The sequence below is a fragment of the Anser brachyrhynchus genome, assembly GCF_964034855.1.
Source record: "Anser brachyrhynchus genome assembly, chromosome: 5".
NCBI classification, from domain to species: Eukaryota; Metazoa; Chordata; class Aves; order Anseriformes; family Anatidae; genus Anser; species Anser brachyrhynchus.
The window spans coordinates 584139-611179 of NC_137699.1; the positions used below are offsets into that span (position 1 = coordinate 584139).

The 27041-nt window shown below is 40.4% G+C and overlaps 1 protein-coding gene across 4 annotated transcripts in view; it reads right to left on the reverse strand.

Moving 5' to 3' along the window:
• FAR1 (fatty acyl-CoA reductase 1) overlaps window positions 1–11018 on the reverse strand; it is a 38049-nt gene extending 27031 nt beyond the window's left edge. Inside the window, exon 1 of one of the 4 annotated variants that reach the window (XM_080593419.1) lies at window positions 10865–11018. The gene's annotated coding sequence lies outside the window, so the exon portion shown is untranslated. Of the gene's footprint in view, window positions 1–4447; window positions 9983–10052; window positions 10077–10864 lie in introns of those variants that run through there. The other 3 variants (XM_080593420.1, XM_080593422.1, XM_080593421.1) reach the window with 3 other exon arrangements.
• Between the last annotated feature and the right edge of the window lie 16023 nt (window positions 11019–27041).

Genomic DNA, 27041 nt, shown 5'->3' on the forward strand with positions numbered 1-27041 from the left:
ACTTCTAAAGTGGTTTTTTGTTGTTTTATTGTTTGTTTTGGGTTTTTTTTGGCAGAGTATTGCAAGCAGGAACTTACCATGGAATATATTCCTAACATACAGCATCTCATGTAAAGAACTGCAGGCTTAATTTGCATTTTTGCCCAGAGAAAGTATACATGTAGTTTTGGAATACTTTTCTACATGTCAGGTACCTTCTATATTAGAGCCCTTGTGTTGTGCTTTTTCATGTGCTCATACCATGGCAATGCTTCTGAATGTGCTCTAAGCACTTACCAGAAATGAGTTATCACCTGCACAAGCTTCAGTATCAGGAATTTGGATACAAAGTCTTGTGCTTTGTTGTCCAATGTGCCAACACTTTGTTTGACTCCCTTCACTAACAAGAATAGCTCTTGCAATTATTGCTGAATTGCAATAAAGTAATAGCGGGATACAGTAGCGGGCTCAGAACTGAACAAGTACTGCTATTTTCTACTGGCCACAGCACATCGCACCATTATTTCACCTGCCCTTCATTTAAGAGAAGTTTAGTATTACTTCAGACAATGCCATATCCCCAGTTTGCTAACCTGTTTGCATGGCCAGAGACAATCTTTAAGCACAGGAACCTCACTACAACCCCCAGCACACAGGCTACAGTCCAATGTTTGTTCGTTTTGTAAAGAACTGAAAAAATTAATACTGCTGGCATTGAAATAAGTGTATTCCTATGGTCCAACTTTCAGCTAGCTAGCTGAAAAATCTGACAATATTTAGGGTCATGTGGTATAAAGAAAACTAAAAGCCAGAACAATCATAAAATTTCCTGCCTCGGTTATTTCTGACTATGCTCCTGTGAGCATGGGGCTGGTATCAGATCCAAAATATCAGTACTATTTTCCTGAAACTTTTACAGAGTTAAAATATATCATCATATATATCATCCTATACATCATCCAGCTATGATTACATACGAAGAAATTTATTCACTAGGCAAAAAAAACAAACATGTATAAATACTCATATCCACTCTTAAGAGGCAGGAACACCTACATTTGCTGTCTTTATTTTGCTGTCTTTTTTTTTTAAAAGGATTCTTAACTGAACTATTTCCTTTGAGAAAGTCTCAATAGCATCTCCCTTTATCCTGTTCTCCAACAATTACAGCCTTTGGTAGTCTTTATTAATAGCAATTTTCCACACTGTCTTCTCCTACTTTATTCCTCCAGAAGTTTCCAGCTACAAAAGATATTTACCTTTTCATAAGCATACATTGCTGTCAAAGTTACAGCAATAAATACTGGGATTGTGAATGAATTGCCTGGAAGCACTACAGTTGAATTAAGGATAAAAAAGCACCCACAGAATTTGGAGATGAATGAAGAAAAAACTAATAAAGCAGCAGCCTATGCTATGCCCTACCAAAAAGAAAAGGGAGTCATCTCAACTGCAGGAAAGGAAAAGAATGGTCCCATTTTCCACCCACCCTTTCCTGCCTTCTCTGAGAAGAAGTCAAAACACACCAGCTAGCACAGTATTGCTGGCAACTCCTAACTTCAAATTCAGAAGAGGTTTTTCCTTACCGGTATGATACATTAGTTGTGTTACCTTTTAACATTCTTTTTGCTTAAGTTGTTTAGAGGTGTTGGGAAACACCTGTGAATCATAACATAGAAATTAGGAAGGACTCCTCTAAAAAGGTGATGTGGCCCATAGCCCAGCTGACATGCCTCTACACCAACACACCCAGCATGGGAAACAAGCAAGAGGAGTTGGAAGCCATGGTGCAATTAGAAAACTAGGATTTAATTGCTATCACAGAAATGTGGTGGGACAAATCACATAACTAGAACATTGGAACAGAGGGCTACAAGCTTTACAGGAGAGACAGGCAGGGAAGGAAGGTGGGGGTGTTGCCCTCTATGTTAAGAAATTGATAGATTGTGAACAGTTCCCTGTAATGAACAGCCAAGAGCAGGCTGAGAGCCTGTGGGTAAAAATTAAGGACCAGACCAACAAAGGACCTCTTGTGGTTGGGGTCTACTTACAGGCTGCCCAATTAAGAGGAGCCTGTTGATGAGACTTCTTGCTCCAACTACAGGAAGGATCACACTCAAAGGCTCTCATCCTCCTGGGGGATTGCAGCCACCTGGATGTTTGCTGGAAAAGCCACGTGGCAGGAAGTAAGCAATCTTGAAGACTCCTCAAGTCCACTGAAGACAACTTCCTCGCCCAGGTATTAGACAAACCAACCAGAAGAGAAGCATTACTGGACCTGGTGCTCACCAGTGCAGAAGAGCTCAATAAGAGGTTAAGATTGGAAGAAGCCTAGGTTGCAGTGACCACACTCTAGTTGAGTTTGTGATCTTGAGGGATATGAGCCTGGCTAAGAGCAAAATCAGGACCATGACCTTCAGAAGAACCACCTTGCAGCTGCTCAAAGAATTAGTGGATGAGATCCCATGGGACACAGTCCTTAGGGACAGAGGATCTGACTGGAGCTGGCAACTCTTTAAGGATATTTTCCCTGGAATGCAAGAGCTCTCTATTCCCATATGTTATTAAATCAAGCAGGGAAGGTAGGAAACCAGCATGGTTGAGTAAGGATCTGCTGGTCAAACTTCAGCAAAAGAAGAAAATGCACAAATAGTGGGAACATGGCCACATGCCCTGGGAAGAGTGCAGAAATGCTGTCCAGATGTGCAGGGATGGGATCAGGAAAGTGCCAAGGCACTGACAGAACTAAACTTGGCAAGGGATACAAAGAATAACAAGAAGCCATCCTATGAAAGCAAATTACTGAAGAACGACATGATACCTATGCTTTAAAAAAAATAGTTAAGAAACTGGTATTTCCCAGAGTAAATTTAGTTTGACTTTTAATACAAAACAGGCTGAAGTAGGTCCAGAAAGGATACCTACCTTGCAAGACAATGAAGCAAAATCAAATTTAGCATTTAAGGTTCAAGTGTCTGCAATCTTTTAATCTAGTTTTAGAGTACAATTTGTTGCATGCTTGCAACAGCTGAATTGCATCTATTAACCAGCAATACATATTTTCACCAATTATCCAATGACTTATTAATAGCTCCTTCACATGGTGACAGTTCTACCAAATACAACACTGTCTAATGCACACTTTGGAATGCATGAATTCCTATAATGTAGCTACTTTTTGAGCTAATAACAGCTGGGGGAGAAACAATCTAAAAGATGGAAGGATTAGTAAGAGTTCTCTCAAGAGCTCTTGGTATAGAACAGGGATGATCAAAATTACCGGATGACTTATGGGGATAAACTGCCTTTGGAAGAGGAAGCTTCTGTTAAACTGCTACAGAGAAACTGACACTACTGTACTTCCAAATCCACAGGCTGAGGGCTAATCCAACAGTGACACTTGGAAGATACTGTTCATTGGATGGGTGTTGTGCTTTAAGACATCAAGGGCTCCTAAGCACTTCAGAAAAACAAGCATACAAAAAGCCACCTCCCAGATCCTAGCCATCTTGTAAAAAAAAATCTCCTGTCTGAGGCTGGGCAAGAGCTATTATGGAGCAAACAATGGCAGCTCTGTTTGCTTTCAGAGCTACTGCTGCAATATTTAACTCATTGCTTCAGAGGTCTCTATGGCTCTCAAAACAAGGACGAGTCTGTCTGTAGACGAGAAAAAGAACAATTCTCAGATTTTCCAAACACAAATCAAGATACTTAAAAATTTGCCTTCTAATTGCCAAGAGAGCCTGTTGCAGTTCCAGCAAATGTTTAAATACTAAATCCAGCAACTAGGAATGTGCACTGATGTCCTTGAGAATAAATGGCCTGTTTTCTAAATTATCACTGACAAGCATTAGGTCAGCAACATGCTCCTTCCCAATTCAATCATACTGAGATTATCCAGTCACAGGAAATTGGAAGTGTCCATAACCAACCTCTCAAGGACCTGCAACAAACCACAAAGTTCTACAAAACTGAGCCTGATAAACTCACTTCCCCCTTTCCCTAACAGCTTGAACCTAGTCCTAGCAGCAGTGCAACACAAAAAGGTCTACAGATAAGGTGGAAGAAACATTTCATTTGTGTATATTCAGGGGATATAATCCACCTAGACGTCAAATCTGAATGCAACAAGTATTTTCAAGAATTGTACACACGTGCATCCACATCACAGATAAATCATTACAGAAGGTAAAGCCCGTCATGTAGGGCTTCAGCTGTCATATTAGAAGAACACTAGTGCAAGCCAGAATAAAATTTAAGAACTGGATAGATTCAGGCAGCAAAGGAAGTAATATTTAACTCATCTAAACAAAGTTACTGCCAGAAAGACAAGCTTGGGTCGTATCATGTCTCATTTCATCTGGTGCCCTGTTTCCACAAACGTAAATCAATGAATGCTATCAGCAAAATGTCCACATTTTCAACAACCACAAGGGTCAGTGATCTGCCCTATTTGGGCAATACCTACCCAGCATATCACCAAAGAAGGATAGTTTGTTTGTCTTCAAGGTCCAAGGTTATATCCATTGAGAAACCTTATCTGTGAAAGATACCTGTTTTGGAAGACGAGTAGAGACTGAAATGGTGGAACAGTATTTCCTATTGTAAACTGCTTTTGGTGTAAGTTAACCTCAAAACGTATCTATTCCAAACTTGACAGTCATGTGGAAGATTTGGGATTCTTCCCACAACTAGAGAAAGACATTTATCCGTTTTTTAGACTATCATTAACATTCTTATCTCCTCTCTGCAAGGTCATTTTCTTTACTAGCTGTAAGCCACAGTCCCCTGCAGGATAAACCTGCCAAGAAAATTTATCATGTTTCCAGGAGCTGGAAAACATATTGCCAGGTCTGGAAGCTAATTAGAAGAACTACATTTTGAAGAGCTATCAAAACAGGTTTGCTAATTTAATACCAGCTAGCTGGTCTTTCATTTATGCCTGGCAGTATGCTAGACAGTAAGTGTCTCATGCTTCCCTGAAACTATACATGGCAAACATGTGGCTGACACTCGCTGGGTATATTAGAGATTTTCTAAATAATAAATGCTTCGAACTAGCTATATTCTTCAATCTTGAATTGTTCACAGACCAGCCTGCTAGCAATGAAGATACCTGTCTACTTTAAATCATTTAAGTATTGAAACAAGACACCAGTTAGAGCAACTAATATAGTCAGGCCAAAGTTTACATAACTAAGCATATAGATGTATGCCCACAAATCGAGTGGGCTTGATTTTAAAAAAAATCCTCTTGCCCATAGAAATACATTGGATACTAGAAGTTTTTCCTGGACTACAGACTCCACAAGTTATTCTCATCCTGGATAAAATACTATCCTTTCCAGTGCATACATTCAAGTTAAGAAGCGTTATTAAACTGCTTTAGTTTAGGCTTAAGTAATGCTGCATATGAACTATTTAACTACACCACAGCATTCTGATACAGAAATCTAAATTTATATCAGAAGCTGAAGTAGTTCCGTGAACTCCTTTAAGACCCTGACAAAAAAGTACAGTATTCACTCAACTGCTTTAGTAAGACAGTGAACTCGAACCAATTAACCCTATAATTTATTAGCAGAATTTGAAGTAATATTCAGTTTCCCTTTCAAACCAACCCACAAACTATTTGATTTGCAGTTCAAAAACACCTTTGTGAAAACAAGACTCTTAAAAAGCCAGAGCTGTGCCTGAAGTCATGGGGTCTTTAACCTCCTCTAATCTTTCTGTCTTACTGCAGGGAAGGTAAACTCAAGTGGCCTGCACTGAGATATCTCAGCAGAACTTTGTCATTACACAAATTTGATGCATGTAGTTATACAATTAATTCCTATGTGCGTGTTCGCACACCTTTCACCCATAATTTTGATCTTACTACAAGTTTGCGTTCACTTATGCCTCTATTCAGGGATTCTGTACCAGTTAACATGGAAATGACTCTTGACTAGTAAGCATTGTGTTCCACAGAGTACTAGAGAGACCCATGCTCTGCTGTAATTATACTTCCTTTGCAGTAAGGGCACTGAAAAGGAATTAAAAGTTCTTTTAAGAGCTAGTTTAATTCAATTAAGTAAAAGGTTTTTATTATCCCTTTATAATAAGTCACACTTGTAACCGTGATGTTTTTCTGAACTGTTTACTGTTTGAACTTAGTCTTCAAGCACACGTTGAAAGAAAATATCTTTTGACATAATTAACCTCATTTCTCCAAGTTGCACAGAAGGCAAAGGCATAAGTCAGCCCAGGGAAAAAAAAAAAAGCTATTATAATAAAGCACATACCGCATAAGAGAAAGAACATTTACTGTATATCATCTCCAGCTCACATGCAACTGTGCTTAAGACTTATACCACAAGAACTTCCAAACCTGTTTTAGGAAGCAAGAGCCAGGCTTCAATCAAGATTAACCAAACAGGACCATAGGCCCAGATCATTTTATCTAATTAGAAATCAATATTAGAAGTCTTGGTTGCACTTTTGGTTAGGAAAGCATTACAAGAAAGTCTTACTGTGTATCAAGATAGTTGCGTAAGTTGCCTGCAACATAGATGGACAAAGTACCACTGTCTCACAGTTGCCTACGACTGAAAATGCTGAAGAGGCAAGATGGCTCAATGCTTATTCATTGCATCAAGAAAAGCCAAAGGCATCAATTAAAACTTCATACAAGAGTATTCTGAGAACCGGTCCAGGTATCCACTAGGAAAAGCCTGAACGGCAGCAGGATTATTGCTCCAGTTGTTACTGTGATACTGTCATTTTGCAGTGGCAGGGAAGATTCTTTGAAATAGTTTAGAAAACAAAAAATGCGAAGAGGAAAGGAAGAAACAGAACTAAAGCAACAACAACTGAAACGGATTCACCAGTTTCATAGCTAAGAGACAAAGCTAGGTAATTAAAACCCAGGTTCACGTTCCTCATATTGATCAGCCAGGACAGAGACAACAGCTCAAACTGCAGCCTCTATGACATGCTGTTCAAAACATCAGAAGGCCAAAATGAGCCATTTGAGCTAGTCTTTTAGCAGTATTTCCTTGAACTGTGTGATTACTTTTATTAAAATATTCTGACTGCAAATTCTGTGTTATCTAAAAAAAGCCTTCTTATCCTTCCTTTAAAATTACACATTTATCACAGAATGGGAAGGTGTGAGTCACATTTTACAACAGACATTATACAATGGATCTGAAGTCCTAGGAATCACCACTTCCAGGCTCCTTCTATACTTTCTACAATTTAAAGAAAATCCTAAGCGATCGCTCTTTGTGATCCTCTGAGTTCTCCCAACTGAAATAGTTTCAGGTATTTTAAGAGAGATTTAAAGGTACAAAAATACCGTAATTCCTCATTTGACAGGTACATGTGAATGTTTAGTACTAATTCCCTACACTTCCACAAGAAAATCCTCAAATGCCCTTGATGTTTCACCAAACCCTGGCTTCTAATGCCTTTGTAGTAAAGGACACACCTAGTAAACACACTCACTGCTGATGAGCAGACTGTAAAACAGCTGTAAAAAAAAAAGGCAAGTTAAGACTTCCAGAAATTACAGCCATTAAACTTACAGCAGTCCTCCATAACCATGAACTTAGTTCTTTAACATTAAATGAGCCATTTTCAAAATTTTTCATACAAGTATATTGCCATCAAGCAATATAACATTTCAACATGAGTTAATTCAATAGCTTTCCAGTGCAAATCAATGAAGATCCTTTCTTTTCCCATCACATTCCTGCAGATGTGCCTAAGAATACTTCTAGAACCTAAAAATAACCCATTAACAACCATTCTAGTAGGTTATATCTGAAGCCTAATCATATATTTATTAAAAAAATAATTTACCTTTCTTCTTCTCAAAACTTGTAGAATAAAACCCATCAGAAAACTAAAAGACCTTTTTCTGCAGCTTTTGTGTCTTGAAAAAATAGCTCACACACATAAATAGTTAAAGCAAATGCTACTAACCTATTGCCTACCTGTCCTGTTCATAGGACAAACACAAGTGAACATCAATTAAATGACACACAGAGCCCCTATCCCTGTTCTCAGAAGAACTGAGATTTTTTTTATTCCAATTCCGTAGCTGTTATTGATTATGTAGATGATATGGGCTCCACACGTTACTTGGATCTATCCATTACGCCCATTTTGTAAATTTGTAGGAATTCCTGTGCAAACATCAAGCTAAGCAAAGACACAGAAAGGTTGGCATGATGTAGTTTGTGTATAGGTAACACCAAAGGCTGCTTACCAAAACCTACTAGACACAGTCTTTCTAACCACACCCTAAGGAAAAACACAATAGGGCACCCAAATGGAGTCACATTCTTTGAAAAGGTTTTGAAAAAGCTCAAAGGCGAGGAGGAAGTTTTATAAAAGAAAGCCTCATAAGAAACCCCATGTTGGACATACTCAGATAGATAAGAAGGAAAAAAAAAAGAGTATCTATTTGATTCAGAAAGACAGTGCTTGCTAGGACTGCTTGCAACTTCCACACTTTCAAAGTCTGGAGGCTAAATAAAACCTAGCTGGAAGACTGCATTACAGCCAGATTGCTGCAAGGCTTAAAATTAGCAACTGGGAGAAACAGTATGGATGTACATGATAGCACTAACCATGCCCAGCCATTAAAGTACTACATGAGATAAGCCATCCATCCATCTACAGAGTACCAAAGTAGCACAGAGTACCAAAGTAGCAAAGTTCAAGTTTTGATGCTACTGGTTCCTTTTCAAAAGGTTTGCATTTTAAAATTCCACGGCCGCTCTGCATCCTACAGACAAGAGGCATGTTTTACCAAACACAAACCTTCCTCAGACACTGAATATTTTGGCACACACACAAAAAGAAAACTAACACATTATTTCAGGTGAGAAGCTAGCCAAACCTGAGCTCCCTGCAATGATACAGCTGTGCCTTTGACTACATCTAGCATGTTCTCTAGCACTTGGTAGCTAGCTTCAGAGGAGCTTTAGTTCAGCCTGTCAGGAGCTAAGAGGTTCTACGGATAGACACTTCCATCTCCTCCATTTCCAGGAGATATGTTAGTACACGTATTTCAAGACATGCGTTACTCCAACTTTTAAAGGTATTGTCAGGAAACACACTAGAGAACTGACACTTAGAGATGCTCTCTGCTCACACCTAGCCAGCAGACATCCTATACGCTTGCAAAAAAAAAAAATCTGAGGAACACCAAGTACTGGATGAAGAGAAAACATTCACTGTTACCAGATTCACAGTTCTGCCTCATTCCTAACTTATTTTCAAGTATCAGCTCTTAGGGAGAATTAAGATGGTTTGTACCACTGTAATTATTGGAAGGAAAGGAGTATTTAGCAAACATACACCTCTACATTAATCAGTCACACAAAATGGAAAACAACTGCATATGGTGCATTTACCGTTGAAACTATTGTCTCTGGTAAACTTCATTAGACCTGCAGCCCTGCATAAGGTAACTAAACCCAGTACTCGCAGTAAAAAGTTACAGACCTGCATTTGCATATTGCTTTTACAGTTTGTTCTAGCTGTTGCAGAACTATACAGCCAATCTTTCATATCCAGTTTTAGGAGTTTTTGGGTGGGGAAAGCGCATTTTTTTAATGATTTATATTTGAGTAGGTGGTACAAAAACAGAGTAGAAAAACTGAAGATATGAGATCTTAGAAATATACTCCTAATACATAACCTGCAAGTTGTTAAAGTATTGGTACCTCAGTTATGAGGTGTATACAAGATATCACAAATTGGAGGAGATAAGGGCAGGGGCATTTCAAGCTTGCTTGTACAGACTGATGTCCTAGCCAGTAAAACTCTTACATGCTCCAACTCTGTTTTAATTACTACTAAAACAGTTATAAAAATATCAAAAGCTTCCAGTTGCTACAGCTCTAAAGTAGATTAATTGAAATTAAAGGTTTCTACCTCCCTGGGACTCAGGCTGGCTTCAATTCCAAGCCTGCTACCAGTCAGTGTGCCTCTACTGTTAGCCACCCATCAGCCCCACTCCCCGGCCCAACGCGGCTCCTTCTCCACGCGGGCCCCGAGGCCCTCCCAGGCTCCCCAACCGGTCATGGGCCGCCGCGACTTCCGATCTCCTCCTCACGAGCAGGACTGCCGTTTGCGGAACGAGGCCATTTCCCTTCTCGTCCCCGTCCCCCGTGCCGGGCCGAGAAGCTCGTGGCCTCCCCCCGCACGGCCACCTCCGGCGACGTTTCCGAGAAGGGGGAACCGCCGGGCCGAGATGCCGATGCCGGGCCCGGGCCCGGGCCCGGGCCCGGCTGCAGGTGGAGCGGCGGCCGCAGGCCTCGACCACGCGAGAGCGCGACGGCACCAGGACGGGATCCCACCCCGTTTATAAGTATCGAACCGAGCTCCCCGGCCCTCAGGGCCCCCCTCCTCAGGGCCCCCCTCCTCAGGGCCCCCCTCCTCAGGGCCCCCCTCCTCAGGGCCCCCCTCCTCAGGGCCCCCCTCCTCAGGGCCCCCCTCCTCAGGGCCCCCCTCCTCAGGGCCCCCCTCCTCAGGGCCCCCCTCCTCAGGGCCCCCCTCCTCAGGGCCCCCCTCCTCAGGGCCCCCCTCCTCAGGGCCCCCCTCCTCAGGGCCCCCCTCCTCAGGGCCCCCCTCCTCAGGGCCCCCCTCCTCAGGGCCCCCCTCCTCAGGGCCCCCCTCCTCAGGGCCCCCCTCCTCAGGGCCCCCCTCCTCAGGGCCCCCCTCCTCAGGGCCCCCCTCCTCAGGGCCCCCCCGCCGCCAGCCCCCGGAAGCGCACGACAGCGGCGGCCGACTACCCCACCGCCTCGCCTCGCCTCGCAGGACCGGCGCCGGCCGGGGAGGGGGGTGGGGGGCGGCGCGGCGCAGCCTAGCCTAGCCCGGCGGCCGCTACCTGCTGCGGGCGGCGACCCCCGCCGAGCCCCGTGCGCTGCTCCCCGGACGCGCGCCCCCGCGCCAGCCGCCGTTCCCCTGCGCTATGAGCCACCCCGCGCAGCGGTCCTAAAAGAGCCGCTCCCGTTGGCCGTTGCGCACGCGGCTCGCGCTCGCCCATTGGCTCTCGGCCCTGCCGCTCCTAGGGACGAGGACGCCGGGGGTTGGCGGCCGGGCGGGAGTCACACCCAGCGACCCTGAGGCGGCCTCCGCCACGCCGGCTCCGTGAGAAGGGCCGGAGGCCTTCGCCGCTCGCCCGTTGTCGCCCTGCAGTGCTTTCGTATGTGTGAAATTGCTGGGGGCTGGAGCAGTGCGGCGCTAGGCCGGCTTCGGTTGTAACTGGCTGAATTGACGCTTGAGAAACGTTCGGCAGCTTGCGCCTGCCAGCCAGCCAAACGCCCCTGGACCCTGTGCCCTGCTGTAATTACCGGCCTATTGCCCATACACATCGCACCTCTGCTACAAAACCCATTGTGCTACATTACCCCACGTTTGTTACCAAATATCGCCAGGCCATACAGGGCAATGTGCCGTTGTGCCATGCCCTGTCACCATACACCATTCGTTTCACAACTACGCATTGCACAGGTGGACATGCATCAGATTAAAAAAAAATCAAGTGTTCAAAAATTAGGAAATACCCAATATGAGCTTGCCCAACTGGTATTAGCTCACATTACAGTGCATATAAATTATTATATGAGAACTGCTGTAAACATTGACTTTGCTTGTGCAACTGCATGCTACTTTTCGGAACAGTTTCTGCCTGATCCAGGCCATTAGAATGGGAGGTGTGCTCATGTAATCAGCAGCTATTCAATTTATGTTTTCCTCATTGTTTGATGAGTCTCCCGTGATTTATTTATTACATAGCAGTTAAACCATACTCTGGATATGAAAACATTAATCTCTTAACAGAGCACTTAGAATCACACAACGCTGGACTCTATCAGAATATCTAGTGGGCAGTTTTTCAAAGACGTTATTCCTCAGGTTAATACCTGCTTATTAAAGCTGAAGCATTATCCGATCATCTGCTATACAGGAGAACCAGGAAACCCAGGCAGTACACAGGTCTGAGTTCAAATCTCCCACGATCCTGCTGAAAGATTTTACTACTTCGCTATAGCTATTACGGCACCGATGTTTCACTTTCTTGTTCTGGTGAAATCCTGACATATTGTAGTCTTTCTGACTATAGGAATGAATGCCTATGTGAAATAGGCATTTCAGATTCCCCTGTATGGTGGAGCCCATAGCAGCTCAGAGATACAGTTGCAGAATTACTTCCAGTGCATATGTACTCTTTGGAAAGATTATTAAAAAAAGAAAAAAAAAAAAAGAAAAAAAAAAGAAAAAAAAGTCCACATCCTATCAGGCACATACAAATTATTACAGTGGTTCAATTTGGGTGCATTTTTCAGAAGTCACTTTGTAAAATGTGTGTATGACATCAGCTGGAAGTAAATGGCAGGTATTAGTGGTATTTCAACAAGGGCAAAGCAGTCTGTTTTGTCCAGTCTCATTTTCTCATTTGATAACAGCTAAAAAATGGTGGGGTTTTAAACTTTCTATATAATAAATGCTGTATAATCTAATGATTGTCATAGCTCATTAATGATATGTTATAATGCAATGACAATACCTTAGCTGATGCACTCAATATGAATTGTAGTCTATAATAATAATAATAAAGCAATTTTGGCATCAGAACTTTAAATCAAATTTCTTGGCAGAATAGGGGAAAACCAGAAAAATACATGTAGAAGTTATCAAGCATGTAATCGATAGGCTGAAATTCACAGGTTTTCTTCACATTCATGGGTTCTGTGGGCTCCATACCTCTGACAAGATCACCATGTCATCAGCACACATCAGGTCCGTGCAGCACCACGAGGTGACTTAGTGGCAACACAGCAGAGCACAACATCACAAAGCTACCTTCAATGCCATCAGATCATTACAAGTATAAGAACAGCCAAAGCACAGCATTATCCATTTGCACTGATAATTGGTGAGTTCTGTTCAGTGAACTCAAAATATCAACATGTTTCAATGTAGTAACATTTTTCTGACTCAGTCTCTTACTGCACTAGGACAAAATGTCTCAACAAAGCAAAGCATCGCAGTGATATGGAGTGAGTTCACAATGCTGTAAAACTTTTTCAGCTTCTCAAGAGCCTTAGAAATTTTAGGGATACTGTGAGATCCAATGATTTGATTTTTTTTCCAGAAAATCCTTTCAAAGTCACAATTAATTTATCCTTCCTGAATTATTTATGAGCAGGAAAACATCACAGTGACATGGTATCACAATGCATTTGCACTTCAATACAGTAACATACGGCTGCTTCTCAAAGAACCTACCCAACTGGTTATACTAGGTAGCAATGCGAAATCTTCATCAGAGGAAAAAAATGAGAAGGCACATAAACATGCTCTAGTTTGGGAATGCTGAATAAATTACAAAAAAAAAAAAAAAAAGGACAAACAAAAACCAACACATAGGTTTGCATTAGTTTAAATAACAAAGGTGTTTGAAAGCCTGTTACCCAGCACAAAAATGTAGTGTGACACAGGGTTATATAAATCTCCAGGTGAACAAACACAAGAGCCTCCAAAGGCAAACCTTGGTTTGTTATCTGTGAGAGTATGAAACAAATGCCACCATAGTCACAGTCAAGGGGAAGAGAAAGAGAGACTGAGACCCAGTTCACGTCTTTATATCCATTCAGGTTTCTGACCCCTACCTACAAGTTATTTCATTCACAGGAATCTTCTAGGGACTGACTTAGTTGCATCTCTCCAATTTTAAACGAGCCCAAGAGTTGTAAAAATGTTGTGCATATTACTGACCTTTAAATCTTTACTTTTACACCCTGCTTCTCATACTAGGTGCCCCAGTCTCCCTGCTTTGGAAACTGAGAAAAGTGCCACCAGCAGAAGTGAGAAAGGACAAGTACCAAAATCATGAGGTATCACTAGAAATGACAGCCATGCCACAGGAACAGGCTGTTCATATAAAAACTTTGTTTCTCTGTGCATAACTTCATCACTATATACCTCAGAAACTACTGGTTTTAGGCAAACAACAGTCATGTGTTTTTTTGTTTTTTTTTTTTCTTTTTTCAATAGGCTGTGGACATACTATAAAGGGTGTTTTTTTCTGCATAAAATAAGGCATGTATTTACCACAAGTTAGCTACTTGTGAGAGCCAAATGGATGCTCACTTCTGCTTGGTGAGCTTCTATATGGTAAATTCAACCATTTAGTTCAAGGATTAGTCATCATCAAATTTTACTTTCCATGCTGCCAGAAGTATGCACACAAGCAGTTTCTGTACAGCAAACTTACATGGTAGTAGCACTTCATTTGTGCTTGTGATGATATGATACTTAAATTCAGTTAACAGCTGTATGTATGGGTGTTTATAAAGAGTGTATTTATGATGTTATGAGCATTAACAGATCTTACCCTTAAGCTGCAGTGCATTCCAGTCCTGGAATGCACTGCAGAATTTATGCTAGAATTTACAAACTTGCTTCTGTGGTTCATTGTGATATGGGAGATGCAGTTTCGCAAAAGCACAAATCCAGGGCTTTGTATGAGGTACAGGATACTGTAATTAATACAGGTAAAACTATTTGTTTTCTAATTTGAGATACTATGGTTGAAAGCAAAGGGCCTGACCAAAAGTAGTTAAACCAGTTTAGGAAAAGTCCAGGAAATTATTTTCATCTGTGTATTAAAACTAGTCACAGTACTAAAAGCTTTCTTTGGCTTCAGAACAGAGCAAACCTCTCATGAGAAGAAACTGTTACAATTTTACTCTCCCAGGATGTAATGCTGGTTTTCGTCAAGTGCTGCTTTTGTCTTTTACAAATGAATTAACTGATTGAATATACTTACTTAGCATTCTGGGTGTTTTTTAAATTTAATCCTGAATATGTTTAACACATACTAGGTGTAGAGGTACAAACTGGTTGGGTTACTTTCTATATTGCTTGGAGTTGAATGCACTCTGCTATCTTCTGTATATTTTCTGTGCTAATGTACAGCTCATGTTTTCCACGCTGTACGTTTTCCATGCTAATGTGCTAGTTCTTCATTTTTCAGTGGCAACTCTTAGAATTACAATGTATATTTGGTACAGATTATGCAACCACTAAATCACAGAATAGAAAGGACCTCTGGGGATCATCTAGTCCACCCCCTGCTCAAAGAAGGGCCAAGTAGAGCAGGTTCATCAGGGCCATGTCCAACTGGGTTTTGAGTATCCAAGGATGAAGACTCTACACCCTCCCTGGGCAACCTGTACTGGTGTTTGACCACCTCCACAGTTAAAAAAAAAAAAAAAGCTTTTTGTTTGGTTTAAATGGAATTCCCTGTGTTCCAGTTTGTGCCTGTTGCGTCTCATTCTGTCAGTGGACATCAGTGAGAAGAGTCTGGCTCCACCTTCACATTGATACACAACCTTCTTCACAACATACACACATTGCACATTGATAAAATGCCTCCTGAGCCTTCTCTTCTCCAGGCTGAACAGGTGCAGCTCTCTCAGCCTCTCCACATATGACAGATGCTCCAGTCACTTGACTACCTTCATGGCCATTCGCTGGACTCATTCCAGCGTGTCCATTTATCTCTTGCACTGTGACCCCAGAAGTGTCTCACTAGTGCTGAGTAGAGGGGAAGGATCAACTCCCTTGACCTGCTGGCAATGCCCTTACTGTTGCAGTCCAGGCTGTTGGCCTTCTTTTCTGTGGGCGCACATTGCTGACTCATGGTCAGCTTGCTGTCCACCAGGATCCCTAGGGCCTTTTCTGCAAAGCTGCTTTCCACCCAGTTGATGCTATCTATATGGGTGTACGGGGTTCTTTCCCAGGAGCAGTACTTTGCATTTCCATTTGTTGACCTTCATAAGGCCCTTTCTGGACCATTTCTCCAGCCTGCCGAGGTTCCTCTGAATGGCAGCACACCTATCTGGTTTATCATCCACTTTTTCCAATTTAGTATCATCTGCAAAACTACACTATTAAGGAAAACCACACTGTATAATCCTTCTCCCAAATCTAGCTTTCTTGCTTGCATCGACTCCAGATTTTTCTTCCTCTGATGGTTATGAACCTCATTCTAGTTTCCAAACAAAATATATCATGGGCACTTTATGCCCCTTATTTCTTCAAGTGTATACACATTTATTTTACCTTAAATATCTCTTCATGCTAATTAATATTCATTCTCTATTGAATTTATAAAGAATAATGATATTCTACAGCGGTCTCTTTTGCTAGGCTAAATAAGTTATTTTAGTCTTTTCTCATGAAAGATCTCTACATCCCTAGTCATTCTTGTAGTGCTTCTCTGCACTTTTCCTCATTTCATCTTTCTTTAGTGTGAGCCTAGCAACTATAATTATGTAGAGCAATTAAGGCAATATTTAACTCACCCCTACTGGAAACTTTTCTCCTAGGTTTTATCTGTCTTTCTCGTGGTTGCATGAAATTACATATGCGTACACATGTAATTCTCCTTCTGTGTCATTCTCCAGTGAACAAGTCTCTAGCATGTAGCAGTTTTGTAACAGTTTCGGTCCACTGCCTAACATCCAGTACTATCAAATCTCATTCAATTTTCTCTTGCTTCAGTATTCAGGAGTACCTGGATATTCCCAAAATGTACTCTGATATTGTACACTTCAGCTGTTTCAGCTTTCTGATTCCATACATATTATTAACTATATCTTCCCTTTTTGTATTGAAGCCATTAATAACGACATTATATATTGTACTGCCAAAACAGACTTTAAAGGAATTCAGCAAGTAATTTCTACTTCCACTTGTGTATTTAGCACTGGTGATTATTTTCTAGTGGATGTTGTCATCATTAGATGTGATTTCTTTGCTTAAAATCAGTCTGCAACGGCGTGTTTCCTTTGCATTAAGCTCGTTCAAAAAGACTAGATTCACTAGAAAAATTTTCACAGAAAAATACTGGCCTTTCACACTTTGTCTTTCATTGGGCCATACTCTGCCTTTTAGGCCTTAAGCTGCTCAGCTATCAGCTATGGCTGATTCTTATCTTTTCCTGCATGACTACACACAAATGTCACTTCTCTTTTTGCATTCTTGGTGCTTCACTTAAAAGCAGCAAAAGTACCTGTCCTGAGACAGGTATGATCAAAAGTATGAAACTTAATTTCCAAAGAAATTTATTTTTTTCTTTGGAAATTAAGTTTCAGAAAATTGGAAATTAAATCTCAGAAAATCTCCTTATTTTGAAAAAGCTGACTAAAACACTTCTTACCTTTACTGGTGCCATGCTATGTTCTGTCAACTCAATATTAGTGATATTTGTGTTTGATATTTTCTCTCTTCTTTTCTATTGAAATTTTCTGATGTAATTGCATTTTGGAATGGCTGATATCTACAAGAAGTGCTATAGGGTGAACCTTTAAGAGGAAGGGCGATCCTTTAAGAGGAAGGACAGAGGCTTAGTTATGGCCATGTGAGGCTTAGGTCATCACACCATTTAAGAATGTGGCTATACAGATCATAGGACTAAAATATAACAGTCCAGTAAAGAACAGGTTGTTGAAAGGTACCAGATATTACAGATGTGAAAGTTACTGCTCAGTTAGGAACAGCAGACTGGCTGAAAAAAGCTGTAAGACAGGCAGTGTAGTTATGTACATAGGATCAAAGGAAGTCTAATGGGCTCTAGTGCCCAGCTATTGGAGGCACTGAGTCAGAAGGGTCCCTTTGTATAATGATTGTATTCTATTTTTAACACAGTTTTAGTTTGTTTCTTTTAACTTTCTTTTAATTGTCCTTTAATTTCCATTCTAAATGTATTTATCAATGTACAACTTTGTTTCTCTGCCACCACTTGCCTTTTGATTCAATGATTCCATGTGTAGAGAACAATTATTTCCCATTTCAGCTTTCATCTTATTGGGCTAGAATAGCCACATTCTGTAAACTTTCTTTTGTATAGAGAATCTCCTTCTTAATCATTCTGGGAGCCCTTCCTCACTTCTTTTCCAGATTCAATTCATAATTGTATACAGTATTCCAGAAGAAGTTTCACTGAGATCTTACAAAACAAAAATATTTTCATGCCTCTGCAGAAAATGGATCTCTTGATGAAAGATTAGCCTTATATTTGTTTTTCTAATAACTACCTCATGTCAGCAGTTCACAAAAATTGTGACTTTGTTAAGTATGTTCTCATTTCCTCTTCTGTTATTTAAAACTGTTGAGGCTCTAGCACATAGTGTTTTTGGTTCTTAAGCACATTTCTATAAGCATTTCTATATAAATGAAATTTCTTCCCCTACATATTTCTCTAGGCTATAGGCTCTTTTAATGTCAATTCAAATTGGTAATCATTAATTATTTGTGTTGATGATGTTTTTTCATTTTATCACTGAATTACACTAGTGTGTCCACACATCAACATTGCCTGCTGCCATTTCCTTTTGTCAGCTTATTTCGTGCTTCACTTTCACTCATTTTAGCTATTAGTTTTCCATATATGATTGCTGAAATATGCTTATTTCTTTTGCTTAATAATTTCATAACATATTCTTAGATTTGCTACCTTTGAGTTCATGTTCTATTCCCCCTTCTATTTACATTTTAGCTGTATTTTTCTTGCATAAGCTTCCAGTTTGTTCTCAAGGACTGACTACACATACCAACATCTAGTTCACATAAACAAGGACAATCTCAATCTAAATAACAAAGTTATTACAATGTCAAGGACAATCTTCTCAATCTTTGTAGTTACATAAAATTACACAAGCTTTTGTCTTATGATTACTTCATAATTTTTGCTGTTGTTCTAGTATGCAGTTAATAATATCCTTTGTTATAAGCAGCACATCTTCTCTCAACGGTGTTACCTCCATAGCTATTTCTTTTTAGCTTAGTGACTGTTTCTGATTTTGTAACATCAAAATAATTCATACATTTCCCTGTCTAGTCTGGTAAAAGTAAGACATTTCATGCTTTCAGCCATGACATAAGGTGGTATGTCTTCATCAGTAATATAATCACTGCTTCAGAAGCTCGCAGTTTGTTGGTGTTTATTGGATCTTTTATCCTTTGTTTGATAATGTTGTATTATATTCTTTGCCACTTGACATGACAGGAAGATCAGAAGACTGAAGCAAGCTGTGCTAAAGCCCCTCTTCATCAAAGGAATATGCAGAGGTGAGAAAACCTAGCCTGTCAAATACAGGGCACTTTTCTGTTGCCTTTGGTTTCTGTCCCCACAGTGCCCAGGTTCTCAAGAACAGATTTCAGTAGGGTAGTGGAAGAACTGTGACAGAGCTGTTTCTGCCTTGACTATCCACTGAGAGGGATGGATGAAGTGAAGTTCTGAACGTGAAGTTACACCTAGTAGTGATAAGTTACGTCAATGTCGTGGCCGGCACAGTTACCTAAGTATCTCCTGTGAAGTTGCCTGTGGATCCTGTAGCAGAAAAATGCTGAATGGAAAGAGGCATCTGCAGCAGTTGAGGAAGAGAACAGAGAGTTGGGTAAGCCAGAGAGAACAGAAAAATTCCCTAAAGAAAGGTGGATCCGTTATTTTTTTGTAGCCTGCACTGAATGAAAAGTGAGTCAAAAAACTCCTGCTTGCTCAGGTGACTCCAAGGGATAGTTAGTGGGTAAAGCCTATATGTTCAGAAAAGATACATACCAGATTTCTGGGCATCAATTTGCTTATACCATACGACTGCCTACCCAAACGGAGCTGCAGGGATAGCACAGAGAACTATGGTCTTGTCATCAGGTCAGCAATGTATATCAGTTCTCTACAGCTCAGAGCTATTTGCTGTTAGTCCACCAGAAGCCCATACTTTCTGCCCTAGAGACACTTTATCTAAAAAGCTCTACGGTTATCTTAGTTGCAGTCAGGTGCACTGGCACAGGGAGTTGCTATTGCTGATTGGGTTGGGGAGACAGTTAAAGACAAAGCCCTTACAGAGTTCGTCTGTGGGATTTGGAATTGAATCCCCAGAGCAATGCTGGAAGGCACATTTTCCCGTGTAGTGACCTGTGTAGTGTGTGTAGTACTGAGGGTGCAGAAGAGCAGAGGAGCTGCCAGCTTGGTGGAGTGCTCCCATCTGCGGATCTCTTCAAGCTCTCTTTCATAGCCGCATCTCTGCTGTGTGGCCCCAAGGGCTAGTTATCATTCTTGGTCTTCATGAATACTGCCTTTGTTCATTCAAACTTAATGCAACAGTCCGTTCAACCCTAACAGCTGTTGCAAGGCTAGCAACCCTCTGGTACTGCCATGGAGTAATCCTGCTATGCAAGAAACATGTGGCTTTCTCTTGACACAGATTCACAAGGAGTATCATTTTCTTAAGGCTCCAGGTTGTACCTGTCTGGATTTTTCTGAACAAGAAAATTATTTTCTGAACAGGACAATAATAAAAGAAAGAAGAGAATGGCATAATTAAGAGAATGGCTATAGAAATTAGGGCAGGTAAAAGAAAGAAAAGAATTGCAAACATGAAGATGTGTGAATGGATGGGGAAGAGCTGAAGACTGGCCATCAAAAGCAAATGGAGATGTTGATACAATACTAGAATCCTGAATGGATTTGTGCGTATTTCATGAAAGCGGCATTACAATGCACACTCATTACTTGCAATGTGCCTATTTTGTGACTGCATTAGTATATCAGTGTTTCCAAAAAACAATATTTTTAGGTATACAAGCATAGGCTTTATATACGTGTATCTGCATTTTTATGTCAGTGCTTCATCAGCAACACAAGACCAAACAAGTGAGGATGGCTAGTATGAGAGCACATCAAAGAAGTTAAAAAGTTATCTTTTAAAATTAGACAGCTGAGTTGTCACATATGATTAACCTAGTCTAACTTACTGACTGGGCAAATACGGGCCTTCTTGAATATAAAACTGGAAAAGATGTATGCAATTATACTATTTACAAAGTTAAAAATGAACATGATATAAAGAAAATCCATCCAGGAAGATTTTATGACATTCTGTTCCCAGGACAAAATTTATTTTGACTTACACTGCTTCCAGCAGGCAAATTATTTTTTTTTTCTTGTGCTTCCAGAAATTTCAGGAAAGGTCTTTGAAACATAGAGTGATTAATTCATTTGAGCTTGGATGTCACCGTAATTACATGTCACAGTTTAATCAATTATCTTCACATATGAGAAAGTTTAAACTATACTTTATGAAAAATAAAGAATTAGATTGATGCAATTTAAAAACATATAATTAAAAATCTATATTCTTTCTATTAAAAATCTACATTTAAAATCTCTATTTTTATATATAGGTTTTTGTCATTATGCATTTAATAATATCTATCAACAAATAAAATATGCAGCTAGTAATTTTGAAATAATTATCTCTCTGGTCCTTTACTACTATTACTAGTTCCTGTGCCATTTTAACTCTGTCAGAACACTCGAACACAAGACAACTTGAAGATTCCATTGTGTATGAAACTAATATATCGAGTGAAATTTATCTGTACACTGAACTCTCAGAAATGTTAATCATCAAAGTCAGCTTGGAGTTTGCCTCCAAACTGCTTCGCATGCCAAGGCTAAAACTTCTGTGATGTAAGTACTGTGAGTGACTGTGATGTGCTTTCTGTTTTGCAATGTGTTTGAGCCCTTTACTTGGATGCATGGTTGTACTTCCACCACCAAAAGGGTCACAGAGAGTACAGAGCTCACTAAACTGTTCCAGGTAGATTTTATGCTCATCTTGGGTTCTGATGCTGAAATCTTAATTACATTAAGGGAACAAGTCCAGCTACCTACTTTTTATGGAGTAAATGAATATAATGATGTCAAATGGGTGACATCACTGTGGTGACGAGGGAAGTGGAGGGGCAGGCACTGATGTCTTCTTGCTGGCGACCAGCTACAGGACTCGAGGGAATGGCATACAGATGCGACATGGGAAGTTCAGATTGGATATCAGGAGAAGGTTCTTCACCATGGTCGGACACTAGAACAGAATCTCCAGATGAGTGGTCATGGCACCAAGCCTACTGGAGCTTAAGAAGCATTTAGATGATGGTCTCAGACATACGGTTTAAATTTTAGGTAATTCTGTGTGGAGCCAGGCATTGGACACGATGATCCTTGCAGGTCCCTTCCAACTTGCAATGTTCTTTGGTTTTATGAAAATAGTTTGATGCCTAGTCAACACAGAGCAAAATTTTTCCCCATCCTTGGATCTTCACCTTTGTCTTTTTAGCTATTTAAGACATTTAATAAACTCTTGTCCCATAGCCTGGTTTGATGAGCTCCCATCTGACCAACTGAGCTGGAAAAATTCTTTCAAATATTCCTGCTATTTCAGTTGAGACTACAGGGTTACATCTTCTTTGCAGATCTTTGCCAGAACATAGCTGTACTCCCCTGGTCAAAACACATCTTTGGCTTAACAGAAATGAATAAGTGCACAGTCTGAGACAGCAAGATTTATTTATGCTAGAAATTCATTTTGGAAAATGAGTGGCTGAACATTAGTGATGTGAAGTGCCATTGACTTTCTTTCCTGTAATGTGGTCATGCCCCCTAGCAAAGATTTGTCATTCTTCATCAAGGTTTTCAGGCTGGCAAAACATGTAGAGCCCTGGATAAACCACAAGAACAGCTACAGACTCATGACAAAACAAAACTTCAGTGGGTAAATGAGAGCAATATCCTTGCTGGAGATTCCATGTTGTCAGAGATATTAAAGTATGGACAAATGCAAATCCTACCTTAGGAAACCATGTCATGATGAAACAAATGTTATGTTGAAAAGCAATTCCTGTTGCTACTGTGAAATAGTTGCTCTGCTATCATCCCTGGCCAGAGTCTGGAAACTATCTCTAAATGATATAGCATGCAGCAGATATAGCAGTACAAAGACAAAAGGATCAGTCTGGGATACGTGTATCTTCTGGCTCTTAGCCATGGTCCTGGTACCCATTCTGAGGTTTTTGACTTTCTTCCCACCTGCTTGAGGCTGACTCTAGAATCCTATGTAGGTCATTGAGTGGTATGACCCGGAATGTGATTAGAAATTAAAATTTAGAAAAATAGCAGTAGTGGTAGGAGATCACATTCACAGAAACTGTGGAACTTCCTGCAATTAATTAATTTAATCACCCACAGCCACAAGTCAGCAACAGAAAAAAAAAAAAAAAAAAAAAAAAAGAAAAAAAACGTACAAAAGACAGAGAGAGCCCACAAGCACTAAGTGTAAGAATAGTATATTACACTGATTTGCAGCCATTGCCACAATGCCATATACAGTGTCCAGCTTATTTATGACATGTAAACACCAATGAAAGACAGATGTTGAATATCAAAGAGAGCACCATCCTGCCTTTTTTTCTTTTATTCCATTTCCTTAAGTGTCTGCTACTGCTCTTACTTTGGATAACATTGAGAAAAGTATTGGCTCAATTTGGCAGTTATTATCTTTGTTAATGTCCACGGAGCAAATTTACAGCTATTGAGCAATGTAATCTAAGTTTATGGTGCACAGCTGTGAGATGCCACCGGTGCTGAGACAGCTCTGTTAAGATAATTTCTCATCAAGTAATGAACTATATGAATTCTAACACCAGAAAGTGCTTTGCTCAGAAAAATTGCAGTCAGTTGAGCATACTAGAGAGCCTCATGTTAACATTTGCCATATTAGACAGTACTTTTATATTCTTGGCAACACAGTAAACTTAAACTTTCCCAAGGCATTGTTGTAACACTTGCTGCCATTAAATGATTTCTATTTAAGACACTAGAATTTATATTCTATGCTTTGATTTTTGATTGCAGCTCTAATATTGCTATAACATCTCTGCAATCTGAAACAGGACTTAACTCTTAAAGCAAGGATATCAGGTCTTCAGGTTCCCAAGGACCCAGCCTTTTTTTGCTGAAGACTTTGTAGAAATCTTGACTAAGGAGAACTGAAGGATATTGGCCATTTGTCAAAGGTTTCTAGTTGTACTATCATTCAGTCCTCAGCACAGAGCAGGATGTTCAGAAATCCCAAACAGTCTAACAAACACACATTAGTCATGGCATTTCCCAGAAGATTTGGATTTAATTTGCATATACTGTAACAATGGTTTGCAAATGCACAGCAAATCCAGCAAGCTCAGGGTGTGTTGGAATTACAGAAAATGCCTTGTTTGCCCATGAAGCATATGTAAAGATGGTCTACTGCAGCCTGAATGTGTCAGACTCACTGTTTAAGTGCTAAACTTATGCACATATACTTCTGTGCAGGCAGAGACACAGAATCCCCGCCCTAAGAATATCGGTCTAAATGCAACATTCATCAACTCTGCAGGACGCAGAAATAATTCTGAGCTGGGATCTCATCTTGTAGATATCTAAGGGTCCAGTAATCTGGTTATTAAGGCACCTCCATTCAGGTGTTGGCAGACATGACTTCAGTCCTCACTGCCCAATTAGTATCTTTAGTGTTAATTCTTTCTCCCAAGGTCCATGAGAAAGACCTTGACAGCAGGCTATAATATAGCTTGTGTGTGAATCTTCAATAATCTCTTGCTCACTGTTCCACTTTATATAATAAATTCTTCAGAACAGAGATGTGGATAAGAAGCAGTATGTGAGTTAGAAAATAGATCCCTCCTTCTAGCCAGGATCCTCTTAAGGGGGAAAACAGATCCCACTCTCCTCAGGAGAGAAACAATTGTCTATCTCTTGGGTTGTAAATTACACTTATCCCTGTTCTTGGCAGGACTGACTAGCAGGATTAGACTTGAGTGCATTACTTAGATAACCTGGGTTTCCAATCAGGATCTGAAGCAATCATATGCCTAAAAATCAAACACCTTTGCAAACTTTATTCAGACTAATTTGGTGAACTTTGAGGCTCAACTGTAGAAGAAATCAAACTGAGCATTTTTCTTCCGTGAGACATTTTAATAGCTCTTCTTACTTCATGATGGCCTAGGATGTCCAGTCTTTGGCCATAGTCTGGGTGTGACTTTCAGGGTATAGTTGGAGTTTAAATCTTACTTTTTTCTTCTGCTTAATGCAGGGCAGGATTTTGCCAAAATTACTATTGCATAAAATACTGTTTTGTACTGTAAGTTTATTCTATCCAAGCTTGGTTTCCCTAAAATCATATCAATTGCATTTAGCTTAACTGTTTCCACTAGCTAAACATTCTTTGGTATTTCATGGGAATGAAAATTGTTCCAAAGTTCCACGAACTTTGCCTAAACTACAGTAATCTATTTGGTAGAAAGAACTGGAGATAAATCAAGCCTCCATATTGTTTTACAGAGGCTAACTTTTTCTTTCATTTCCTCCAATATTCCCATTCTTGTCCTCACTATCCTGTATCTTCTTCTTCTCTTATTAGACAGGATGCTACAATCTCTTAGAATCTCTTCATATCATAAAAACATGGAAAAAAAATTGGCTGGAAGGGGCTTCATCTGGTCCAACCCCCGACTCAAAGCAGAGCCAACTCTTGACCAACTTCAAAATGAAATCTGACTGCTCTTTCTGCAACCCCCGGTCTTTCCATTACTCTAATATATACTGATTTCAACTCTATTGCTTGTATAAATGCCTATGCATGAGAAAGGAGACATAATTGTTTTGGAATTAACCTAGACGCACTATAAGCACAGAGCTTGAGTGTTTCATTTTGTTCTTTGCATTAGTGTGTAGGTGGTAAGTTCTGCTGTGCGCCTATGAACAAAGAATCATGTACAACCACAGCACTGCAGGGCTCTGTAATTTCCAAACCCTAAATTACTATGTAGGTAAGTGCATCCAGCAGTAATTTAGGACAAAATACACTGCAGAGATCTTGAAATTAATCCTCAATTCAAGTATTACAAAACAAGAAATTTCACAAAAAAGGTTACCTTGAAAGGAAAATCAAACTGTATCAAGATAGGGCAATGGAGCTCTGGCACTCCCTGGTGATACCAGGCAGAAATCAAGGGAGTGGGAGATAAAGACATTTTAGGGCTTGTGATCTCAGATTAAATTTCATGTAATAGCATGAAATGTCTCTGCTTGTCTGTTACATCACTCAAAGGGGAAGATAAAGAATGCAGACAGTTCCCAAAGCATAGCAGCAGTGCTGACCCATTGTGTTTTTTACTGGGATCAGATGCTTGTAAGTGAATTAGACTAGTAGTCAGATCAGTACCTACTTCTTCCCCTTAGATATGTCATTAAATGGAGCTGTGCGTCCAGCTGAAGATGCAGTGATGTGCTCCTCTTGTATTCCTCTTGCACTCAGAGGCCTTTTTCCATCCTGAGGCCCCATGCAGTCAGATAGAGTTGTCTGATCAAGAACTGACAGCACCCCACAGGAGGCAGAGCACAAAGAACCCTAAGCAAATTCCCAGCAGGCTAACATGCCCCAGAAGGAAGCAGAGTGGAGATATTAGCCCAGGCTATAGTATATTATACACCACAGGGCAAACTGGAAAAGCTCTGTTTCTGATTGGCCAGCTAATTAATTTGAGTGCAGTGCCATGAGGATGCAATGATACTGCTTCCATTTCTGAGGTTACTGCAGCCAGATGGGTTATGTGATATCTCTACAGTCTGCAATAGACACACATATAGTCAGTGTATAAGGGAGACTAGCCTGATTATCTCCCTTAATAATTTTTTGATTGCGGCACTGTTAAGTAACTAGGAGTTGTGCTCTGGACAAGGTTGCATATTCTCTTAAAGGTGACTTAATCTAGAAAAATTCAGATGACAGAGTTAGCTGCTTAGTCATAATGGAAGTAAGAAACAGTGCTAGGCTTTCCTTGCTGATCAAACATGCTGCCTTCTGGACACACAGGAGATTTGGCTGATTAACAGTCTTTCTCTGTCTAGATTGATGGGATCGTCTTTGCATGCACAAACATAGATGTAAGCCCTAGCTCTATTCTGATTCCACAACAAGGTGTGACTTGACTATACATCACCCCTTCTTTCTTCTCTCATGCTTGGGTTTGCAGGAGAATAAAATTAGGGGTTGTGCATTAGCAAGACTCTGCAGCATTCTAAAGACGGTTCACTATCTATGTGGTCAGGGGACAAGGACTCTAAGGTCCACTGCAATGCATATCTTTAATAG